This window comes from Grampus griseus (genome assembly GCF_964374135.1).
Source record: "Grampus griseus genome assembly, chromosome: 4".
NCBI classification, from domain to species: Eukaryota; Metazoa; Chordata; class Mammalia; order Artiodactyla; family Delphinidae; genus Grampus; species Grampus griseus.
Genome location: NC_138997.1, coordinates 99,832,755 through 99,854,912, shown reverse-complemented (window position 1 = coordinate 99,854,912; position 22,158 = coordinate 99,832,755).

The window sequence follows — 22,158 nt, the reverse complement described above, 5'->3', positions numbered from 1 at the left end:
AGCTTTACTACCTGGTGTTGGAGGACACGGTGTTGCTAATTGTCCCCTGGGACAGTAAGTCAACGAGGCACACAATCCTGGGTTAGCAGGGTCACAGGAAGCATAACGGTCAACAGCAGGGGAGGGTCCCTGCCCTGGCTCTGTCACTGTATGACCTTAGGCAAGATTATTATTTAACCTCTCTGTGACTTGATATCAGTAAAATGGGTTTAATAATAAACTCACCACACAGAACTGTTTTGAGGATTAGACAGATTTTTAAATGCTTGGAATTGGAAGAGGGGGAATGAATAGGCAGAGAACAGAAGTTCTTAGTGCAGTAAAAAAAAAAACAAAAAAAAACCAAAAAGCGGATACCATAATGATGGGTACATGTCATTATACATTTGCCCAAACCCACAGAATGTACAACACCAAGAATGAACCCCACTGTAAACTATGGACTTTGGATGATTATGATGTGTCATTGTAGGTTTATCAATTGTAACAAAAGTACCACTTTGGTGGGGGACGTTGATAATGGGGGAGCATTGGAGGGGAGGGGAGCAGGGAGTATATGTGAAATCTCTATACCTTCACTTCAATTTTGCTGTGAACCTAAAACTGCTCTTATAAAATAAAGTCTTAATAATTTTTAAATTAACAAACTCTTGGAACAATGCCCAGCATAAAGTATGCATTCAGAGCTAGCCATTGTTTATTATTATTATTATTTACCTTTCTATACTGGAAGAAAACAAGACAGGTTATAAAACACAGTTCATTTCTTTCTTTTTAAAGGTATAATTCACATACAATAAAATGCACAAACTTTAGCTGTACTAGGAGGCCATCAGGATCAAAGCAGACATTTCAATCTCCCCAGAAAATTCCCCATGTCCTTTTCCCAGCCAACACCCCACCCACCCAGATACATTATCAGCATAGATTAGTTTTGCCTTTTCTTGAATTTAATGCATCATTTCTAAACCAGGTTATCCTGTCGTGCAATAAGAGGCTTCTCGGTAGCTAGATTTCCTGCGATCACATGTGTTTCCACTGGATATACTCAGAGAAGCAACAATAGGAGAATGGGGTAGAGGGTTCTGAGCCTGACTTGAAGGGCTTCTGCCCTCCCCTCCACACCCCCTGCTCTTGGCTCTACCCAGCAGGGCAAGAACAGGGGCAGAAGCCACAGCAGAGCTGAGCTGCTGTGGCTGAGCAAGAGATGGCTGCTTGAACCCCGGGTGTGATCAATAATTGATTCAGAGAATGATTCCAAGGGCGATGGAGATGCAGTATGTGGATGTGAATCCCAGTGCCCTGCATCGGGCCAGGGGGCCTCGGGCAATGGACCCCGTGCAAGCCTGTTAATAATTTTAACTCTTTTCACGTGCATGGTTTGTCTCACCTCCCAAATAAAATTAATTATGGAGACTTTAAAGGATTTTCAGAGGGAATCTTATTACTAACTGCACATTCGGCCTGACCAATCAATAGTCCCTTCATTTTTACATAGCAAGTGGGAGAGTAAAAGGGGTTTAAGAAAAGAAAAACTTCTTCCATTTTTCATTTCATCATCTCCAGCCTTGACATTTAATGAGTTCTCTGAAATATGTTCAAACTCTCAATCCCCACTGTGTGACCTTGAGCAAATTAGTTAACCTCTCTGAGCCTCACCTTTAGACTATCTTTGCTTTTCCCTCCACCTTCAATGCCCATCACCCTGGCTGTCCAGATGAGACACTCCTACTCATTCTACGAAACCCTACTGCATTCATAATGGGCAAGAGTTTGGCACGGTGATGAGAAGGCCAAACTTTAAAGTCAGACCATCCTAGATTGATACGCTGCTCCAGCACTTACTAGCTAAGGTGACTGTGGGCAAAGGACTTAAGCCTCAGTCTCCTCACCTGTAAAATGGTATCAGTATACATAACTCACAAATGGTTATGCAGAACAGGTGATAAAATGCATGAAAAGCCACTTACCACAAGGCTGGACACATAATGTGTGCTCAATACCTGTTGGCTATTATTGTCATGCACTTATTTTTTCCACAACTATCTATGGAAAGTCTACTATGTGACAAACACTGTGTTTAGACAGAAGTCTTCCATGAGCCACTGCCCCTATCTAAACAACATCTCTCAACTTCCCTGCTTTATGTTCCTTCCATTACCTTGTGTGTCACATTATATATTATATTTTGTGGCTCAGTGGACTCTTTAGAAGGCAGAGACTGGTCTTATTTGGCTTTGCACCCACAGAGCTTAGCATAGTCTGAAACGCTGGTGCCAGGAGTCACAGCACCCAGGAGGGCCCCTGGCAGCAGGTAATCCATGAACCCCTCGACTAGTGAAGGCTGAGGGCTGGAGAAGTCAGAAGCCAGATCTTAGAGGACCTTGCTCCATGCTAAGGAGCCATGAGGTTATTTTGTGGGGAAAGAGGTTCTTCTAGAATGTTCCAAGGAGAAGAGAGACACACTCAGACTTATATTCTAAAACAGATGCCTTGGGAAGCCAATAGAAGATGACCTGTAGGAGATTGTCGAGGCTGGAGGAAGCCTGTAAGAATTGGGAGGTGGCCCATGTCTGATCCTGTTCATCATTGCATCCCCCAATATCTCACACATAGGAGATGCCCAATAAATAGTTACTGAATGAACTAGGAAGGCATACTAAGAACCTGGACATCACTTAGGAGATGGCAGTATGAGTGAGAAACTATAAAAACCTAGACTAGTGCTGTCCGAGAGAACTTTCTGTGATAATGGAAATGCCTTGTAATGTGATGACCGGTAGACACATGGGGCTACTGAGCTCTTGAGATGTAACTATTTCCATTGAGGAACTGAATTTAATTTTAATTAATTTTAATTTAAATAACCACATGAGCTTATCATAGCCCAGACCCATACTAAGATTGGGACAGCATAAATGGAGAGGAAGTATCCCCCAGTGGATTTCTTATTTTGAAATATCTCAATTTCCAAGCTTTATGTAAGTAATATTTCTTTTTATACATTTTTATTCATCACTACACCAATTAGGGTTTCTTAACATGCTGTAATTCCAAATAAAAATTGGATACTCCAGGCCCTGAATGATAATAACAGTTATCATTTCTTAAGTAATTGCTATATGACTAGAGTGGCAGTAGAGGGTGGTGTTTGAGAACACAGGCTCTGGAGCAAGATGGCCTGGGTTTGAAAGTTGGCTCTGATTATACAAACTCCCTGTTTCCTTCTCTGTAAAATGATAGTATCTACGTCATGACATTGTTATAGGATTAAATTGTTTGATACCTATAAAAAGCCTAACACATAACTGCTTAATTCATATGAGCTATTTTTTGTGTTTTACATACATTATTATCTCATTAATCCCCTCAATAACTCTCCAAAGGAGGTGTTATCATTCCCATTTTGCAGGTGAGGAAACATGTTCAATGAGGATAATTATAAATAATCCACTGTTATACTGATAATAAGCACTATGACCAGGGATCAAGCCCAGGCTTATCTAACTCCAAAGCCCTGAACTAAAACAAATGGACAACAGATATGAAATTACAGTTTTCTTGGACATCAGGCAGCACAGAACAGTAATCCATGGAAAAGGATAAACAAGCCCTTTAAGTGCCCCAGCTTACCCCTTGGAGAGAATTTCCAGGCTGCAGTGTAGGAAGGGGAAAGATAGGAGAAGCCTGGCAGTATCTCTGATTTGAGCTGATAAATCTGGCAGTCCAGGGAGGCCAAGAAAGCTAGATCTTGCAGGACAGAGTACCAGAAAGTAGAGAACTTCACATACACAAAGAGAGAGAGAGGGAGGAGAGAGAGAGGAAGAAGAGAGAGAGACAGAAAGACAGAGGCAAAGAGAGATAGAGACAGAGAAAGAGAGCTCTGAAGATCTATGCAAGCTCTTCATGAAATCTTCAACTGATTATTGATACTTTTGAGGAAACCTGAAGCTGGGAGGATAAATGCTCTAAAGGAGCACAGGGATCATTACCAGGACTCAGAAAGAGCCAAGAATAGTTTGTTTCCACAGTCTTGCCCGTCATGGAGCATCAGCTAGAGTGGTTAGAAAGATACTGCCTCAGTAGTAAGACCTAACGTCTCCTCTAGTCCTACCTAACAAGGTTTACATGTAATCTTTGAAAAGATCAAACTGTTTCCACATAACTGCATCTCGTAACAAAGCTCAAGAACATTTACAGGACTACAGATATTACTATTAGCATCTAAAAAGGTAAAATTAACAATGTCTGGCATGCAATCAAAAATTACCAGGCATGAATGGATTACAGATCTAAATGCAACCTAGATAACCTTGGGTATGATGATACCTTTTGAGATACATCAAAGACACAATCCATGAAAGAAATAATTTATAGCTAGACTTTATTAAAATTAAAAACTTCTGCTCTGTGAAAGACATTACCAAGAAAATTAGAAGAAAAGCCACAGAGTGGGAGAAAATATTTGCAAAAGACACATCTGATAAAGGACTGTTATCCAAAATATACAAAGAACTCTTAACAATAAAAAAAAAAAACAACTATAAAATGGGCCAAAGATTTCAACAGCCACCTCATCAAAGAAGACACACAGATGTCAAATAAGCATATGAGACGATGCTCCATATCATATGTCATCAAGGAAATGTAAATTAAAGCAACAATGAGATACCACTACAAACCTATTAGGATGGCCAAAATCTGAAACACTGACAACACCAAATGATGGGGAGGATGTGGAGCAGCAGGAACTCTCATTCACTGCTGGTGAGAATGCAGCGTGGTACAGCCACTTTGGAAGACAGTTTGGTAGTCTTTCACACAACTAAACATACTCTCATGGTATGATCAAGGAATCACCCTCCTTGGTATTTACCCAAAGGAGTTAAAAACTTAAGTCTACACAAAACCCTGCACGTGGATGTTTATGGCAGCTTTAATCATAATCACCAAGCCTTGGAAGCAACCAAGACGTCCTTCAATAGGTGAATGAATAAATGAACTGTGGTACATCCAGGCAATGCAATGCAATACTATTAAGCATTAAAAAGTAATGAGCTATCAAGCCATTAAGGAATCTTAAATGCATATTATTAAGTGAAAAAAGCCAATCTTATAGGGCTACACACTGTATGGTTCCAACTATGTCACATTCTGGATAAGGCAAAACAGTAAAAGATCAGTGGTTGCTGGGAGTGGGAGGTAGGGAAGGGAGAGAGATGAACAGGCAGAGCACGGAGGATTTTCAGAGCAGTGAAAATACTCTGTGTGATATTATAATGGTAGATACATGCCATTATATATTTGTCCAAAGCTGTAGAATGAAAACCAAGAGTGAACCCTTAGGTAAACTATGGACTTTGGGTGATGATAATTTTCAATGTAGGTTTATCCTTGGTGAAAAAATGCACCATTCTATTGAGTGATGTTGATTATGGGGAGGCTATGCACTTGTGGGAGGCAAGGTTATATGAGAAATCTCTGTTCCTTTCTCCCAATTTTATTGTAAACCTAAGCTGCTCTAAAAAAATAAATATTTATTTTAAAAAATTACTAGGCATGCAAAGAAGCAGAAATGTATAACCCACAATGAGGAAGAAAATTAATCGACAGAGACAGACCCAGAAATGACACAGATGGTAGACTTAATAGATGAGGACTTTAAAATCTTAAAAGCAGCCAAAGGGGAAAAGAGACATATTACATACAAAAGAACAAAGACAATAACTAGAGCATACTTCTCACTGGAAACAATGCAAGTGAGAAGACATTGGGGCAACATCTCTAAAGTAGCAAAAGAAAAAAGTATCGATCTAGAATTCTATACTTAGCAAAAATATTGTTCAAAATTTAAAGTGCAATGAAGTCTTTCGAGTGCGGCCTCACTGCCTCCAAGTTAGTAAATGTCCAATAGCTTTTGTTTTGTTTTTATTTAAATTTTTATTGGAGTATAGTTGATTTACAATGTTGTGATTTACAATGTTTCAGGTATACAGCAAAGTGAATCGCTTATACATATACATATATCCACTCTTTTTTTTTTTAGATTCTTTTCCCACATAGGCCATTACAGAGCACTGAGTAGAGTTCCCTGTGCTATACAGTAGGTCCTTATTAGTTAGTTATTTTATATATAGTAGCGTGTATATGTCAATCCCAATCTCCCAATTTATCCCTTCCCTGCCTTATCCCGTGGTAACCATAAGTTTGTTTCCTACATCCGTGACTCTACTTCTGTTTTGTAAATAAGTTCATTTGTACCCATTTTTTTAAGATTCCACATATAAGTGATATCTTATGATATTTGTCTTTCTGTGTCTTACTTACTTCACTCAGTATGACAATCTCTAGGTCCATCCATGTTGCTGCAAATGGCATTATTTCATTCTTTTTTATGGCTGAGTAATATTCCATTGTATATATGTACCACATCTTCTTTATCCATTCCTCTGTTGATGGACATTTAGATTGCTTCCATGTCCTGGCTATTGTAAACAGTGCTGCAACGAACATTGGGGTGCATGTATCTTTTCCAATTATGGTTTTCTCTGAGTATATGCCCAGGAGTGCAATGGCTAGGTCATATGGTAATTCTATTTTTAGTTTTTTAAGGAACCTCCATACTGTTCTCCATAGTGGCTGTACCAATTTACATTCCCACCAACAGTGTAAGAGGGTCCCCTTTTCTCCACACCCTCTCCAGCATTTATTGTTTGTAGATTTTTTGATGATGGCCATTCTGACTGGTGTGAGGTGATACCTCATTGTACTTTTGATTTGCATTTCTCTAATAATTAGTGATATTGAGTATATTTTCATGTGCTTTCTGCCCATCTGTATGTCTTCTTTGGAGAAATGTCTATTTAGATTTTCTGTCCATTTTTTGATTGGGTTGTTTTTTGATATTGAGCTGCTTAAGCTGTTTGTATATCTTAGAGATTAATCCCTTGTCGGTTGCTTCATTTGCAAATATTTTCTCCCATTCTGAGAGCTGTCTTTTTGTTTTGTTTATGGTTTCCTTTGTCCAATAGTTTTTCTGAACCACTTGGATGTCCATATTATAATATTCTTAGACCCTAGGTTAGAAACCACTGGCCTCATGTTTGAGATCTCAGAAAAGTGGGAGACAAATTCATCACATGGATCCCACTGTAGACAATCACAGCATGATCTGAAGGCCTGATTATTTCTGGATTGAACTCCACACAGACCCTTCCTTGGTAACAGGACACGTGGGAAAGTAGTAAACTGTTAAACAGAAAATTCCTGACTGGCAAAATGTTAATATGCTGCATGTACAGGTTATACATACTAGAGGATCTGTTTTCAATACAAATCCATTACATAATGATTAAATCAAAATAATAATAGCTAAAATTTATTAAGCTTGTACTATAATATTCATGAATCTAACATGAGATTATTGTAAAACCTACCATGTTATGTACCTCTTAACATATACAACACTAAAAAAGAAAAAAACACTGCCAATTAAACAGCACTACGCTTCCTTATTACTTATAATTTTATTTGAAAGTTCTTTTTAGACTCATCTCAACATGGACTCACTTGCATCATTCCTATACAACCACAAAATGGAATATATAGACATGATAAATTGCCTAAAGTATTACTTAATGTGCTTACATTAAGTGTTCAACTCTTCTAATCCTTTTTTGACTCAGAGTAGATATGTCCATTTTTCCTTCCCATATAGGATCATCCTCTGTGCCATCAAATACATTGATGATACAGCATTTCTTGAAAGAGTGGTGTACTGTTGTGCGTGGGGATATTCTTCCAAACCACTGATACCCATTCTGTCATTCTGATGCTGAAGCATCTTTTACCAAAAGGTATCGATGGAAGGTTTTCAAATGGCAACCAGGACTTATATTCACTCTTTGAATGCTCCTGGAATAACAACCAGGTTCATAGCTTTACGGGCAACAACAACACAGCAGCCATCTGGCTGAGATCTACTGTAATATTCCATTGACTGTGGGATATATCCCAAATTTGGAGAAGTTAAAATGTGAAGGAGTGTTCTGAGAGCCAATGAAATACAGTGTGTTCCAGGCACTTTCATTCATCACTCAATTGATATTTATTATATTATTTTTATTATATTATATTACAATATATATTATATTATATTTATATAATATATATAATATATTTATTATATCAATATTTATTATACCTGTGATATAACAGACACTAAGTGAGGCACTGAATTACAGCAAAAAATAAATTATAGAATGTCCCCGGAGTCAAGAAACGCCAGTCTCTTTTAACTCCCAAAACAACCCAGCAAAGTTGACATAGATATACTCATTTTACTAGTAAGCAAACCAGTGGTGGAGCTTGGATAGCAAACTAGGTCTTTCTTACTCCTAAATCTACATGGATTCCATTAAAAAAATTAAAATAACATGAGCCGCATAGCAGAGGGAGATCAGCTCGGTGCTTTGTGACCGCCTGGAGGGGTGGGATAGGGAGGGTGGGAGGGAGGGAGACACAAGAGGGAAGAGATATAGGAACATATGTATAACTGATTCACTTTGTTATAAAGCAGAAACTAACACACCACTGTAAAGCAATTATACTCCAATAAAGATGTAAAAAAAAAAACATGATCCAGAACTGACTGACCTACACAGACAGCCATTTCTACATAAAGGTATTCACCAATTCTTTGAAAAAGGAATTGAAAATAAGCATTTCTCAAAAGTCCACTGCATCATAGTCATTATATAAAATTATCCTTACACTGGCTGTGTTCAGTTCTTGTTCCAGACCGTGGGGATGGAAATTCTCAACAAACCGTTTTAAAGTCATCAAAGAACATCTTGGATATTATTGCAGATAGAAAATATAACCTGCATAGCTATGGTACAGAGTAGCCATTAAGAGCAGAGACTCTAAAACTAGGATTCCTAGGTCAAAATCTTGGCTGTACTACTTACCAGATATGTGACCCTGGGCAGGTTATCTTCATAGCTCAGTTTCCTCTTCTGAAAAGCGGAGGTATTGACAATCGTATTTCCCTCATAAGCTGTATTAAAGGTTAAATAAGTTAATATGTATAAAGCATTCAGAACAATACATTACATGTAGTCAGCATAACATAAGCATTAGCCAAAATATTATATCCAGATTGGTATATGTCTATACCTAGATTGGTGTATTATACCCAGATTGGCATAATGTTATACCTCAATTGCTGTCTCACCAAGATCCTGGTGCTCAGAAAGAGTGACTGAATAAATCAGTAAGTGAATGAACAGAAGTTGCTTTCACAAGGAGAGTTTCTGGGTAAGGGGCAATGCGTTACCCTTGCACTGGCAGAGATATACTATGTCCACCCCCAGGCATGCACGTAAGCAGGTAAGTTGTTGAACCGTGAGATCTGAAGGGATCTCGGAAATCAACTGTCACTCACATAAAATCCAGTTTAGATTTTTAAATATCTTGCTTATAGAAGCTCAACTCTGAGTTCACTTAACCGTGAATGAATATTTTAAACATTATTTTCTAGAGTGCCTCAGATTTCTTTTAAGTGGCATCAGAGGAATAACTTTCAATTAATACTGAATATGTAGAATGGAACTGCTTAAGATCAATATCCACTTTTTTCCTTACTTTATAATTAATGGAGTGACTGCTCTGCTTTGGCAGCTACAACTTACTATGCAAGTGGGGAACCCCTACAGGGTGAGAATGGGAGAAGCAGGTGACATATACTACTTAAACAATACAGTAAGTACTTTAGAGTCTTCTCATTTTCCTGAGGCTTTTTTTGAAAGCTGCTGCCGCTGCTCCATTTTTACTCACGTTGCTAAGAACAGTGATTTAAGCATTATGAATTTGTTTTGCAATGAACTGAGACATGATTGTTGCAGTTTTTAGAAATGTTTAAAGAGGAAACCTCTTGGCTGCTGTCAGGGCACTAAAGGAAGCTGTGCTCTTTGGAGCTGCCCTAAGGAGCTGGCAAAAAAAGGGCCAAGGGGAATGTATGTTATAACCTGAAAGAGTAGAGGAGAATGGAAAATGAAACTTGCTTCTGGAGCATCAAAGGTGTAGTCAGAAAACCTAAGTCCTAATCTGGAACGTGGGTATTCACAGTTGGTTTTGCCTACCCAGCAGCCATCTTTAATCTCCCTTAGAGTCCCTCATCTCTTGTTCTCAGCTTGTGGATTTCCAGTGGGACTGATCATGCCCATCCCAAGAATGACCACATAATTTATCCTTCAAACTGGGGTATTTTTGGTTTGTTTTTTATAGTGGTATTTTTTTAATATCTTTATTGGAGTATAACTGCTTTACAATGGTGTGTTAGTTTCTGCTTTATAACAAAGTGAATCAGCTATACATATACATGTATCCCCATATCCCCTCCCTCTTGTGTCTCCCTCCCACCCCCCCTATCCCACCCCTCTAGGTGGTCACAAAGCACCAAGCTGATCTCCCTGTGCTACGTGGCTGCTTCCCACTAGCTATCTATTTTACATTTGGTAGTGTATATATGTCCATGCTACTCTCTCACTTCGTCCCAGCTTACCCTTCCCCCTCCGCATGTCCTCAAGTCCACTCTCTACGTCTGCATCTTTATTCTGGTCCTGCCCCTAGGTTTCATTAATTTTGTATCCTGCTACCAAATTCATTGATTAGCTGTAGTAGTTTTCTGGTAGCATCTTTAGGATTCTCTATATATAGTATCATGTCATCTGCAAACAGTGACAGCTTTACTTCTTCTTTTCCAACTTGGATTGCTTTTATTTCTTTTTCTTCTTTGATTGCTGTAGCTAAAACTTCCAAAACTATGTTGAATAATAGTGGTGAGAGTGGGCAAACTTGTCTTGTTCCTGATCTTACTGGAAATGGTTTCAGTTTTTCACCATTGAGAACAATATTGGCTGTGGGTTTGTCATATATGGCCTTTATTAGGTTGAGGTAAATTCCCTCTATGCCTACTTTCTGGAGGGTTTTTATCATAAACGGGTGTTGAATTTTATCAAAAGCTTTTTCTGCATCTATTGAGATGATCATATGGTTTTTCTCCTTCAATTTGTTAATATGGTGTATCATAATGATTGATTTGTGTATATTGAAGAATCCTTGCATTCCTGGGGTAAACCCCACATGATCATGTTGTATGATCCTTTTAATGTGTTGTTGGATTCCGTTTGCTAGTAATTTGTGGAGGATTTTTGCATCTATGTTCATCAGTGCTATTGGCCTGTAGTTTTCTTTCTTTGTGACATCTTTGTCTGGTTTTGGTATCAGGGTGATGGTGGCCTCGTAGAATTGAGTTTGTGAGTGTTCCTCCCTCTGCTATATTTTGGAAGAGTTTGAGAAGGATAGGTATTAGCTCTTCTCTAAATGTTTGACAGAATTTGCCTGTGAAGCCATCTGGTCCTGGACTTGTGTTTGTTGGAAGATTTTTAATCACAGTCTCAATTTCAGTGCTTGTGATTGGTCTGTTTATATTTTCTATTTCTTCCTGGTTCAGTCTCGGAAGGTTGTGCTTTTCTAAGAATTTGTCTGTTTCTTCCAGGTTGTCCATTTTATTGGCATAGAGTTGCTTGTAGTAATTTCTCATGATCCTTTGTATTTCTGCAGTGTCACAAACTGGGGCATTCTGGAGACTAAATTTTTTAAGATGACAATTACATAATTTTTGAAATATTTATTTACTGACCAACAAATTGCTTTTCTTCAATTGGTGGATCTATAAAATTGTCCTATTCAAAAACTGTTTTCAAAAGTAAATACTTTATTTTTTAAATTTTTATTGAAGTATAGTTGATTTACCATGTTGTGTTAGTTTCTGGTGTACAACAGAGTGAATCAGTTTATACACACACATATAGCCACTCTTTTTCAGATTCTTTTCCCATATAGGTCATTACAGACTATTGAGTAGAGTTCCCTGTGCTACACAATAGGCCCTTATTAGTTATCTATTTTATATATGGTGGTGTGTATATGTCAATCCCAATCTCCCAGTTTATCCCTCCCCCTAGAGTCACAGATATAGAAATATTTTCTAAAAAAAAAATTTGTGACCATTAGAGTAAAATGCGAGAAATTTTCTTTATGTTGATTTTCTGAACATTCAAAGTAACAGACAGCATAATTATTCTTTACACATTGAATACTTCAGTTTCTTAACCATATCTGTCTCTAGTAAAATGTTAAAGTTATTTTCTAAATAATTAACGGTTTTATCATTTTTAATGTTTTCATAAAATTGCCTGTCCTATTTTTCCAAATTGCATTATATGGTTAATCAGTTTGAAATTGTTGAACACTTCAGTTGACACTTGTCTGTAGATACTGATTATTAGTGGGCAGCTAAGAAAAAAGGTATGTCCTGATATTCTGAGGGTTTTTTAAATCTAACACTAACTTAATTATAAAAAATTGGGTTGTTCAGTTACTCAGTGTATGTACAAAAGAATTGTATAAAATTTCACAAGTAAAGCTCTATTTTCATTAGTAGAATATCACAGCTTATTTGGATGCGATTTTGAATCATGTATACAATCAAACAATTCTGAGTAAAAAATTTGCTCCATGGTTTCATAAGTTAGTAAAAATATTGTTTTACCTTGACATTGTGTGGCACCAAAAATTGTATTTGTCTTACTATGTTAAGACAAATCATTTTATTTTTAATGTTGAACTTTTGAACTTAATTTACAACAAGAGTCACCATAATATCATATGATTCACCTTCATTAAAATAAATTTCCAAATTTATTTAGTTTCCAATAATTTGGGTAAAAAATTCAAACCATTACAGAAATTAACTAATTTTCTATTTGAAGCATCTCAGGACATGGATATAAAGTTAGCACCACTTAACTCTTTGCAAAGTTCTTTTATTGGAGTCAACCCATTAACAGCTATCGTATTACTTTTTCTATTGCACGGGAAAACCTGGAAAAAAAGATGAGCAAGTTTCGTTTAGAAGAGAAGTCACTTGATCTAAATGAAGAGCCATGCTTCACAGAGTATATGCAAAAGCACCTATGGCCACAGCACACATCAATTCATCATTATTAGCCACATTATTATTAAAACAACTACCAACATTTGAAGTAGATTCTGATACTCCAGCAGATTTGTACCTCTGGTCATCATGTAGTCAGGGAAATATTATGGCCCCCATTGTGAATGATAAATGTCAACAAATATCTGGTACAAGTTAATCTTCATCATCAACTTTCTTGAGAAATGGAAATTCATTTTCTAACTTTTCGTTAAACATTCCCTTTAAGTTCATTGTTGTTAAAAGAATGTAAATATCATCGTAAAACAGAAAAGTATTACCTGACAATGAAATAAATAGTTGCAGATTCCACCACACAATAACTGAAAAAACCACAGTAGCAAGATCATGCAGATTACTCTCTGTGCTATACACAGGCTTCCTCCACATTACTTCACTTAAACCTCACTTATAATTTCACTGATCCCGCCAGCTGGAGGCCTGGCACAAGCCACAGCACTTCTGTCTGGTACCTATAAACCACCTGACCAGCAGGGACAGCAGCATGGAATACTTACCCCACTACCACCCAAGACCAAAAAAGTTAGCAAGCCCTGGCAGCTCCTCTCCAAGCATCCTGCTTGCAGTCCTTGAGGGGGTGTTAGTTATTTTATGTTAGAAAAGGCTCAGGACTAGAGAATCATCATGACTGGGTGCCTTTTAAATTTAGCCATGGGCTAAAGTCAAAAGTCTGTTCACTATATATGCTTCTCTCACACAACTAGAGGAGTCCATGGTAAAAAGTAGAAGTGCAAAGTGGAGATCTACCAAATCCATTTTTTTGGTCACTGTTAATAATATTTTATTAAAAATAAAGAAGCAAGGATAAATGCTAAACTGCTTAGGAAAGCCAACAGGTATAAATCTGGGGGCCATCTCATGCAAACCAGAACACATAGAGGTGGGCACAGCTTCCAGCCTATCAGAACACTGCAACCTCTGGGTCACAGTGATTGGTTCAAAGTTGAACACATGACTCTTGTTGAACCAGTGAGAATGAGCTCCAGATGTTCTGCTGGAAGTCTCAGAAAAGAGCTGCTTCCTCTCCACTAGGGTTGCTGGGCTGGATCTGTCATCTTGTCACCAGTAGAAATAACCTGCCTGAGAATAAAGCCAACACAGAGAGGCAGAGCCACCTGATTCCTGATGATGTCAGTTGAGCAGCGGGTCCAGCTCTGCCCAGAAATAGATGAGACTTAGTCCTAGCTTTCATGAAGCTAATTATATTCTTAGGAAAACAAGTCAAACCAGGAGTCCATTCACAATTTAAGTTGATCATTTTGCGCTAAAGGTCATTAGCTTTTTATGATAAAATAACCACCCAGGCGAGGTATTTAGCAGCATCAGAGATCACCATGGGCTGCAATGGTGGGAAAAGGCTGCACGGAGAAGGTAAAACCTGAACCAGACTTTGAAGAGAGAGGAGCAAGAAGAGAGGACAGAGAATAGCCTGAGCAAAGTTCAAGGCAGGAATGAAAATGGCATTTGTGAAGCCATCTTGCTATCCACACAGTGCGTTTCATAATGCAGCTATAACTCAAGGCCCACTTTAAAGGCTTGAACAGTTGAAAGGGCCAAAGAGATGGTCAACAAGTATCAAATATCTACCTAGCGCCTATTAAGCCCAAGCAACTCTACTGGTGCCATGTAGAAAAGAAAAGAAGAATGGAACAAATCCTTAGTTTTCAAGGAACTTAAAGAATTATTGATATAATCTATAAATGTTAAAAAATTAATTCAGAATCATGTAATACTTCGCACATCCAAACATGAATAGGTGCAATGCTGTAAAGAAGTGCAGCTTATCCATTCTGCCCATGCAGAATCTTGAATATAAATGATAGGCAGTCACTCTAATTCCTATCCGTTCCTTTAAACACCCTGGCATGGCTCTTTTTCAATATTTACATTCTGAAGAACAGTGAAGACAGTAGCTGGGTAAAAGTAAACTCATCAATGAAATGATGATTACACACAGTTTCCTACATAGTTTCTTGAGCTTATTTATATACAACTAAATGACCAAAACAGAAATATTTAACTATGGTGCAATTCTGGCTTTAACTACAATTCTCCTTATTAGGGAACTATTTCCTTAGGGAAAAAAACGTCCCTGTCCTGATCCAATTGTTTGTGTTCCTTGTTCAACATTTTTCAAGGACCTTCCTTTAATTCCCATGTTTACTCATATGTCAGGCTACACTGGAAGGATGGCTACATTGCACAGCATTTCACCAGCTCGTTGAGAGAAATTCTCTGTTTCTCTCTCGGCCATTGCTCACAGGCTTCAGCATCCATATTTCTAAGCTGCAGCTATTATTACCACCGATTTGATACCACATAGATCCATGTAATGGTGGAAATAAAGGAGGCTCATATTTGTCCAACCATACTCTGCAACATTTCCTGCTGCAGTGGCCACTTTCTCCACGTTGCGACATCAGATATCGGGCCAATAATGGGTTTTCGTTTATATATATATATATATATATATATATATATATATATATATATATATATATATATATATATATATATATATATAAATTCTAATATATATGTATATATATACACATATATATATGTTCTAAACTGTTCTCAAGATCTCAAAAGGCTTCCACTATTTTGGAGGGAAAAGAAAAACAAACTACTGTTATTTACTGGGTTATTCTAGCAAATACTCCCCACCATCTACAAGTATCAGAGTTTTACTATCTACCAATTTACTGTTCAGTTATTAGGGCAATATTGGCACTCGTTAGGGTGATACTGGACTTCCAATAATAAGTACCACGTCAATGGTGCAAACAAGAAATGCCATAGACGTCTACAAAAAGAGAAATCTTACTTCAGGGGTAGCTGTCCATTCATTTACTCATCTATCGATTCAGGGAATATTTATCAATAACCTGCCACACGCCAGGCACAGAGCTAGGCACGGTGACGAGCCAGAGACATGACTTATGTCATCATGGAGCTTGTAGTTTAGGTAGAGACATGTACTGGAAACAGTCACACAAATAGAGAGATCATTCAAAGTGTTATAAGTGCTGTGCAAAGTGCTATGAGAAAGGGCAACCAGTATGGGGAAGGGTTTAATTTAGATTTGGAGAGAAGTTAGGACTTGATTGAGCTATAGGCAATAATCAAGATTTATCATGATCAAAGGAGTATGAACTAAAAAACTAGGTTATCTAAATATTGGGGCCCTGTAAGAGGGTGTCAGACAACCAAAGACAATTATGACGACTTCTAGGTCCCAACAGGTGGTGACCCCTAGCAGGTCACAGGACTAGGGTGTCACAGATGAAGCCCTTCCAGAAGCTGGTGGCTCATCCCCTCTCTGACACAGGTTTGCTATTCAACTTCTCAGATTCACTCCCACCTGTGAAGTCCCCCAAACTATGATGGTGGCAAATCTCATTAGTTGTTTTAATAACAGTATTTGGGATACAAGTAGTCCCATCCAGGGTTCTTGCTGACTAGCACAGCAGTGGGTAAGAATTAGGGAAGTCTTGGAGTGAGCCTCGGTTGGTCAGTCACTTAGCCCTACTGGTCAGTCACTGAGTAATGACCCCAGTGTTCTTGCACCTGTTGCTGAGCCTGGGGGAGAGAACTAGTCAAGGTTGGCATTTTCTCAGCTCAGGAACAGCAAAGAGTAAAAGAGTAAAGGGGAAATGAGCATCCAGGGCATAATTCTAAACTATCCCCTCAGCACCCCTCCTCTCAATTAAACCAAAGGCAGAGTTTCTTTACTGCAGGATTTCTCCATGTCTTTCTTAAAATGCCTTCGTTTACTGTGAATCTCCAGGGAAGAAGTATATTATGCAATATTTTCTAATCTCTTATGACTAATGTGATAGATTGCAAAATTATTTGCCATGTTTCCATTTTCCCTCCCTGAAGGAAGAATATACATCTCTACACTGATGAGCTCAAGTATGACCATATGGCTTGGTTTGGCCAGTGCAATGTGGATGGAAGTGACATGTTATCACTGCCTGTAGCCATGTCTGTGCAGAAGTCTTAAAAGCCAGCTCATAGCTCCTCTTGTGTCTTCTCTCTACCAGGACAGTCATCAATATTCCAGAAACAGTCTGCTCCAATTCCCGGGTCTTGAGGTGAAGATGACACAGAGCAAATCTTTAACCATTCCATATGGACATGTAGTATGAGCAAGAAATAATGAGCCTGGGAATTCCCTAGTGGCACAGTGGTTAAGAATCCACCTGCCAATGCAGGGAGCACAGGTTTGATCCCTGGTCCAGGAAGATCCCACATGCCATGGAGCAACTAAGCCCATGCGCCACAACTACTGAGCCCACGTGCCTAGGGCCCGTGCTCCACAACAAGAGAAGCCACTGCAATGAGAAGCCTGTGCACCGCTACGACGAGTAGCCCCTGCTCGCCTCAACTAGAGAAAGCCCGTGCACAGCAACAAAGACCCAACGCAGCCAAAAATAAATAAATAAATAAAATAAATTTATTTTTTTAAAAAAAGAGCCTTTGCAGTGTAAGCCCCTGAGGTTCTGTCATCATTTGTAATCAAGGCATAACACACTCGAAGTGTGGTCCTCAACTCCTGTGAGCCCTCAGACGATTTCAGTGTATCCAAGAAGTCAAAACTATTTTCATAATAATACTAAGGCATTGTTTGCCTTTTCCACCATGTTGACACTTACATTAATGATGGAAAAGTAATGGTGGGTAAAACAGCTGGTCCTTATCACAAATCAGAGCAGCAACACCAAACTGTACTAGTATTCATGGTATCCTTCATCCCCATGCACACATAGTTTTAAAAAATACAAGTTTCACTTTATCACTTAATGGAACAGAAAAAAGGACTAATTTTATTAAATCTCACCCTTGAGTACACATCTTCTTAATATTCTTTGTGATGAAATGGAAAGTGCGCATAAAGCTCTTTTGCTGCATACCAAACTACTAGGCTGTGTTGTGAGGAAGGGCACTTGTAATTGTTTTGAGTTGCAAGCTGAATTAGCCACTCTTTCATTTAAAAAATTCTTTTTATTTGAAAGGATGACTGACAAGCTATGGTTATTCAGACTTAGTCAATTGTCAGATTTTTCTTGCCAATAATACACTTCAGTGAATATTAGAATTCAATTAATATTAGAACATTAATGTTAGAATATTAGAATATTAGTATTCAAGTGAGTATTTGAATTTTCTTAAGCTTGTATCTGTCACTGTGATCTTGACACTTGTCTAATAAAGATTTTTTTCTGATGAGATCGGTGGTAATATTAATGAATGTGGTTTTCTGATATTGTATAATGAAATATGTCGCCACTTGGAAGATCGGTATAACTCAGTGAGCCAGTATTTTCCAAATGGCCAATTTTGAAATTGGAAATGCATGGGTAAAAGACACTCAAAGTACAAGAGAGATCAATGAATTTTAATTTCAGATTTCACACTGCAACTAACCTCTTGAAAACTACCACTTGTTGAATTTTTATGTTGCATCAGAGGAGAATATCCACAATTATCTTAAATACTCCCGCCTTTCCAACTATATATCTGTGAGAAGCCAGATTTTCTTCATAAATTTCAAACTAAACAACATATCATAGGAGACTGTAGAAGCAGATATGAGAATCCAGCTGTCTTCATTAAGCCAGCTATGAAAGATATTTGCAGAAATATAAATCAATTCTACTCTTCTATAAATATTTTTCAACATGATTTAACATGTAATGAATGAATGGGCTTATCGTTTTAAAGGAATTAATAAATACGTGTGTTTAAGTTTTGTTTTACTTTTATACGGTAAGTACCAATAGATATAACGTACTTGAACAAAAGCTCTTTGGGGTCTTCAATAATTTTAGGAGTATAAAGGGTCCTGAGAATCAACGTTTAAGAACTATTGCTGTGTGGTCAAGGTCAAGAGCCATGAAGGAGACAGAAGCCACAGGGAAACTTGAACAGGGAAAGCTTAACATAAAAGTTACTAACCATAAAGGATTTTTCAACATAATAATGGAGTAACTATAAAAATGAATCAAGAACTCTAAATAATGCCCTAGACCAAGGAAGAGTAACGAAGGAAGGAAGGACAAAATCTTGCAAGACAGGGCCTGTCCCCACAGCTGGGATTCAGAGGAAAAGCTGTGGCTGAAGCACACTGGATGGCCAAGAAGGCCTTGGGCTAGAGCTGGCCCACAGTCTCAAGGTGAGCAGGAAACACCCCTCCAGAGAGCAGAGGGGCAGGCTGCAAGGTTGTCCGGGCAGCAGGTAGCACAAACCCTGAGTGCAGAGTGTCCACATCAGGACGACTGTGTGAGGCGATCACCAGGCTCGTCAGGGGCTGTGAGCTTGCAGGGGAACCGCATGCTCTGGGCTTGCAGCTGGGGAATGAGTGCTGCTGACAAGGGTGCATCAGAAGCAAGAAGAAACAAATGCAAGAGCATCTCCTTCCTCCTGCAGTGACTCTCCTGCGCTCTCTACTGACAAAGCTGAATATCACAGCCGCTACAAAGGAGAATTACTGAAAGCTCCATGACAGAGCTAGTAGTAGTCAGGGTGAATTCGGAACTGAGAGCGCTGACTTAAAACACAGCACATAAACCCTTTTTATTACATCTATTCATAGTTCCAAAAATAATGTTCTGGGGACCACAGTTTAAGAAAAATTGATCTTTGTATATTGTAGGTTTGTTCTGAGCCTCGTATCCCCCTTGTACGTATTCGTTATTGTGGAATTCCAAAATTCACTTGTCAACAACCACATCTGGAAAGCACACTGCTTAGGAAGGCTGCCAAGGGCCAACAACTGGGTGCGTATACGTGCGGGTTAAATTCTACAGCAAGATTTTTTTTAGTGCAGAAAGCAAAAAAGATCTGATGAATCATTAATAAGGGCAATTTAGCAAAATATATCAACAAGTTCTTACATTCAGTGACAATGATTTTCCCATTAGCCCAGATCTCTGGTTACATTGGCTTTGAAAATGGCCAACTTGCACAACTCCTGCACTAGTGTTTCCACAGCATAGAAATAAAAACCCAAAAAGCTAGAGATACAACACTGGCTGTTCTTCATTTCTCACAGAAAGCTGTCAAGGTCTATTTCTCATCCTTCAAGCACTAGCTCAAACATATAGTCTTCCCACCATGCCCTCCGGCCCCCTCACCCCATCAATGAATCTCTCTCTCCTCTAGACCCTGGCTTTCTGTTGTTTATGCCTCCATTGAAGCACTTACCCAGGCTAACCTGTTTTGCAGCTAGTTATGTCCGCATCTTTCTCTCCCACTGCACTGTGAGTTCCTCCAGGGGAGGGTACATGCCTCATTCATCTTTGCACCCCAGAGCCAGACATCTGACTTGATGTGGTAAGCCCCCAACCCATACATGTTGAGCCAAATTTGTTCACTTCGAGTGAATGAAGGACAGGAGCTTGAAGTCTCCCGATTATCATTCCCAGCTTGAAAAGGAGCCCGGCCACAGACAGGCACTCAGCTGCTTTCTGCTGTGAGCAACCTTCAAGGCATTTTGAAAACAGTGGTCTTCAGGGGGATTCTTCTGAGTTGGGCAAAGAGTACAGAATTTATTTGAGAATTCCAGAAAGCAGAAAGTTTATATGGTAATTCAAAACCCAGAAGAAATAATCAGGCACTATTTAATGCTGTAATTCTCTTGCAGCTTATCTTGATTCATTGCTTCCCTTCTTCTCACCTCCCACCTCAAGCCTTGATCCCCCGTAACATAAAACAGGACTATTTGTCTGGATATAAGATATTTTGTTGATAGCATAGAATGCTCCCCACCCTATTTAAAACCCTCCTAAAGAGTCTCTGCTGGTCAAGATCAACTGGATTATGAGGCAGTAACAAATATCAATAAATTTCTGGGCCTTAACACCTTAATAGTTTATTTCTCACTTTTGCAAAGTCCACTATGGGTCCAGGCAATTCTCCAGGGCAGCTGTGACTAATGCATTAACTCAATGATGCAGGTGACTCACCCGGTGCCTCTGAGACAAGGCGAAGAAGAGAGAGCATGGATATTTCATGTCTGCACGTCCTTTGCTTTGACTCAGAAGTGACACATGCTGTTTCAGCCACAGCCCCTCGGCCAAAACTAGACAGGTAACCCCACTAATAGGCATGAAGGCTGGGAAGCGCTGTCCTCTGTGGACCCAGGAAGGAGAAGAAACCAGATATTAGTGAGCTCTGGTGCAATCTACTTCCAAGGCTTCACAAGGACTTTATATGTTAAAAACGTGCAAGTGCCCTTCCTATCAAGCCTGTTCCCCTTGTGAACCTCTACACATAACTGGCAGAGGGAAGGCAGAGGGAAGAGGCAGCTTGCTTCTCTCACCTTTGCCTTCTGTCCTAAAACACACCTAAGAAGCCAGGAAAGTTGTCCTCAGCATCTCCTGAATCAGACACTGCAACTGCACAGAACGGAAGGAAGAAGTGTATCCCCCTTCTTTTCTCATCTATGATCTTATTTACCTGGAGTCATGTTCCTGTAACAGAGGGGTTCTAACCAGCTGGGTAGTTAGAAACAAAGCAAGTAGTCGAATAATTGCCCCTTCCAGGACATATGGCCTTGAAGAGTTCCATGACCAGGAAAGGAAGTAAGAATTAAATTTGAAAGGTTTCAGCTTTCTTTCCAACTTCAATAACTAATTTTATTTTAACGTTATACCCTATTTTGATTATTAATATCATAACTCAAAACCTCCAATAAATATTCATAAATACTTACAATATACCTGACTGCATAAAAAGGAGAACCACGCATTTTTTGAACAACTATGATGTTCCAAGTTTCACAGTGTATGCCCTTTACAAATAATAAATTATTATATCCTTTGCACCACACTTTGAGGTTGTCATGTTTGCTCCCATTGTAGAGCCAAATAAACTGTGGTTCAAAGAATTATGTCGTTTGTCCCAGATGATGGCTGGTAATAGTGGGAAAGGGGGATCTCAACCCACATCTATCTGGCTCATAATAAGGGAATCCCATATATTCACTTCAAATTAATTAGAACTTAGAAGTTGTTGGCTTACAGTCTGATTTTTAGACTTTATATACTTGAAAAGTATAATCAAGAGAT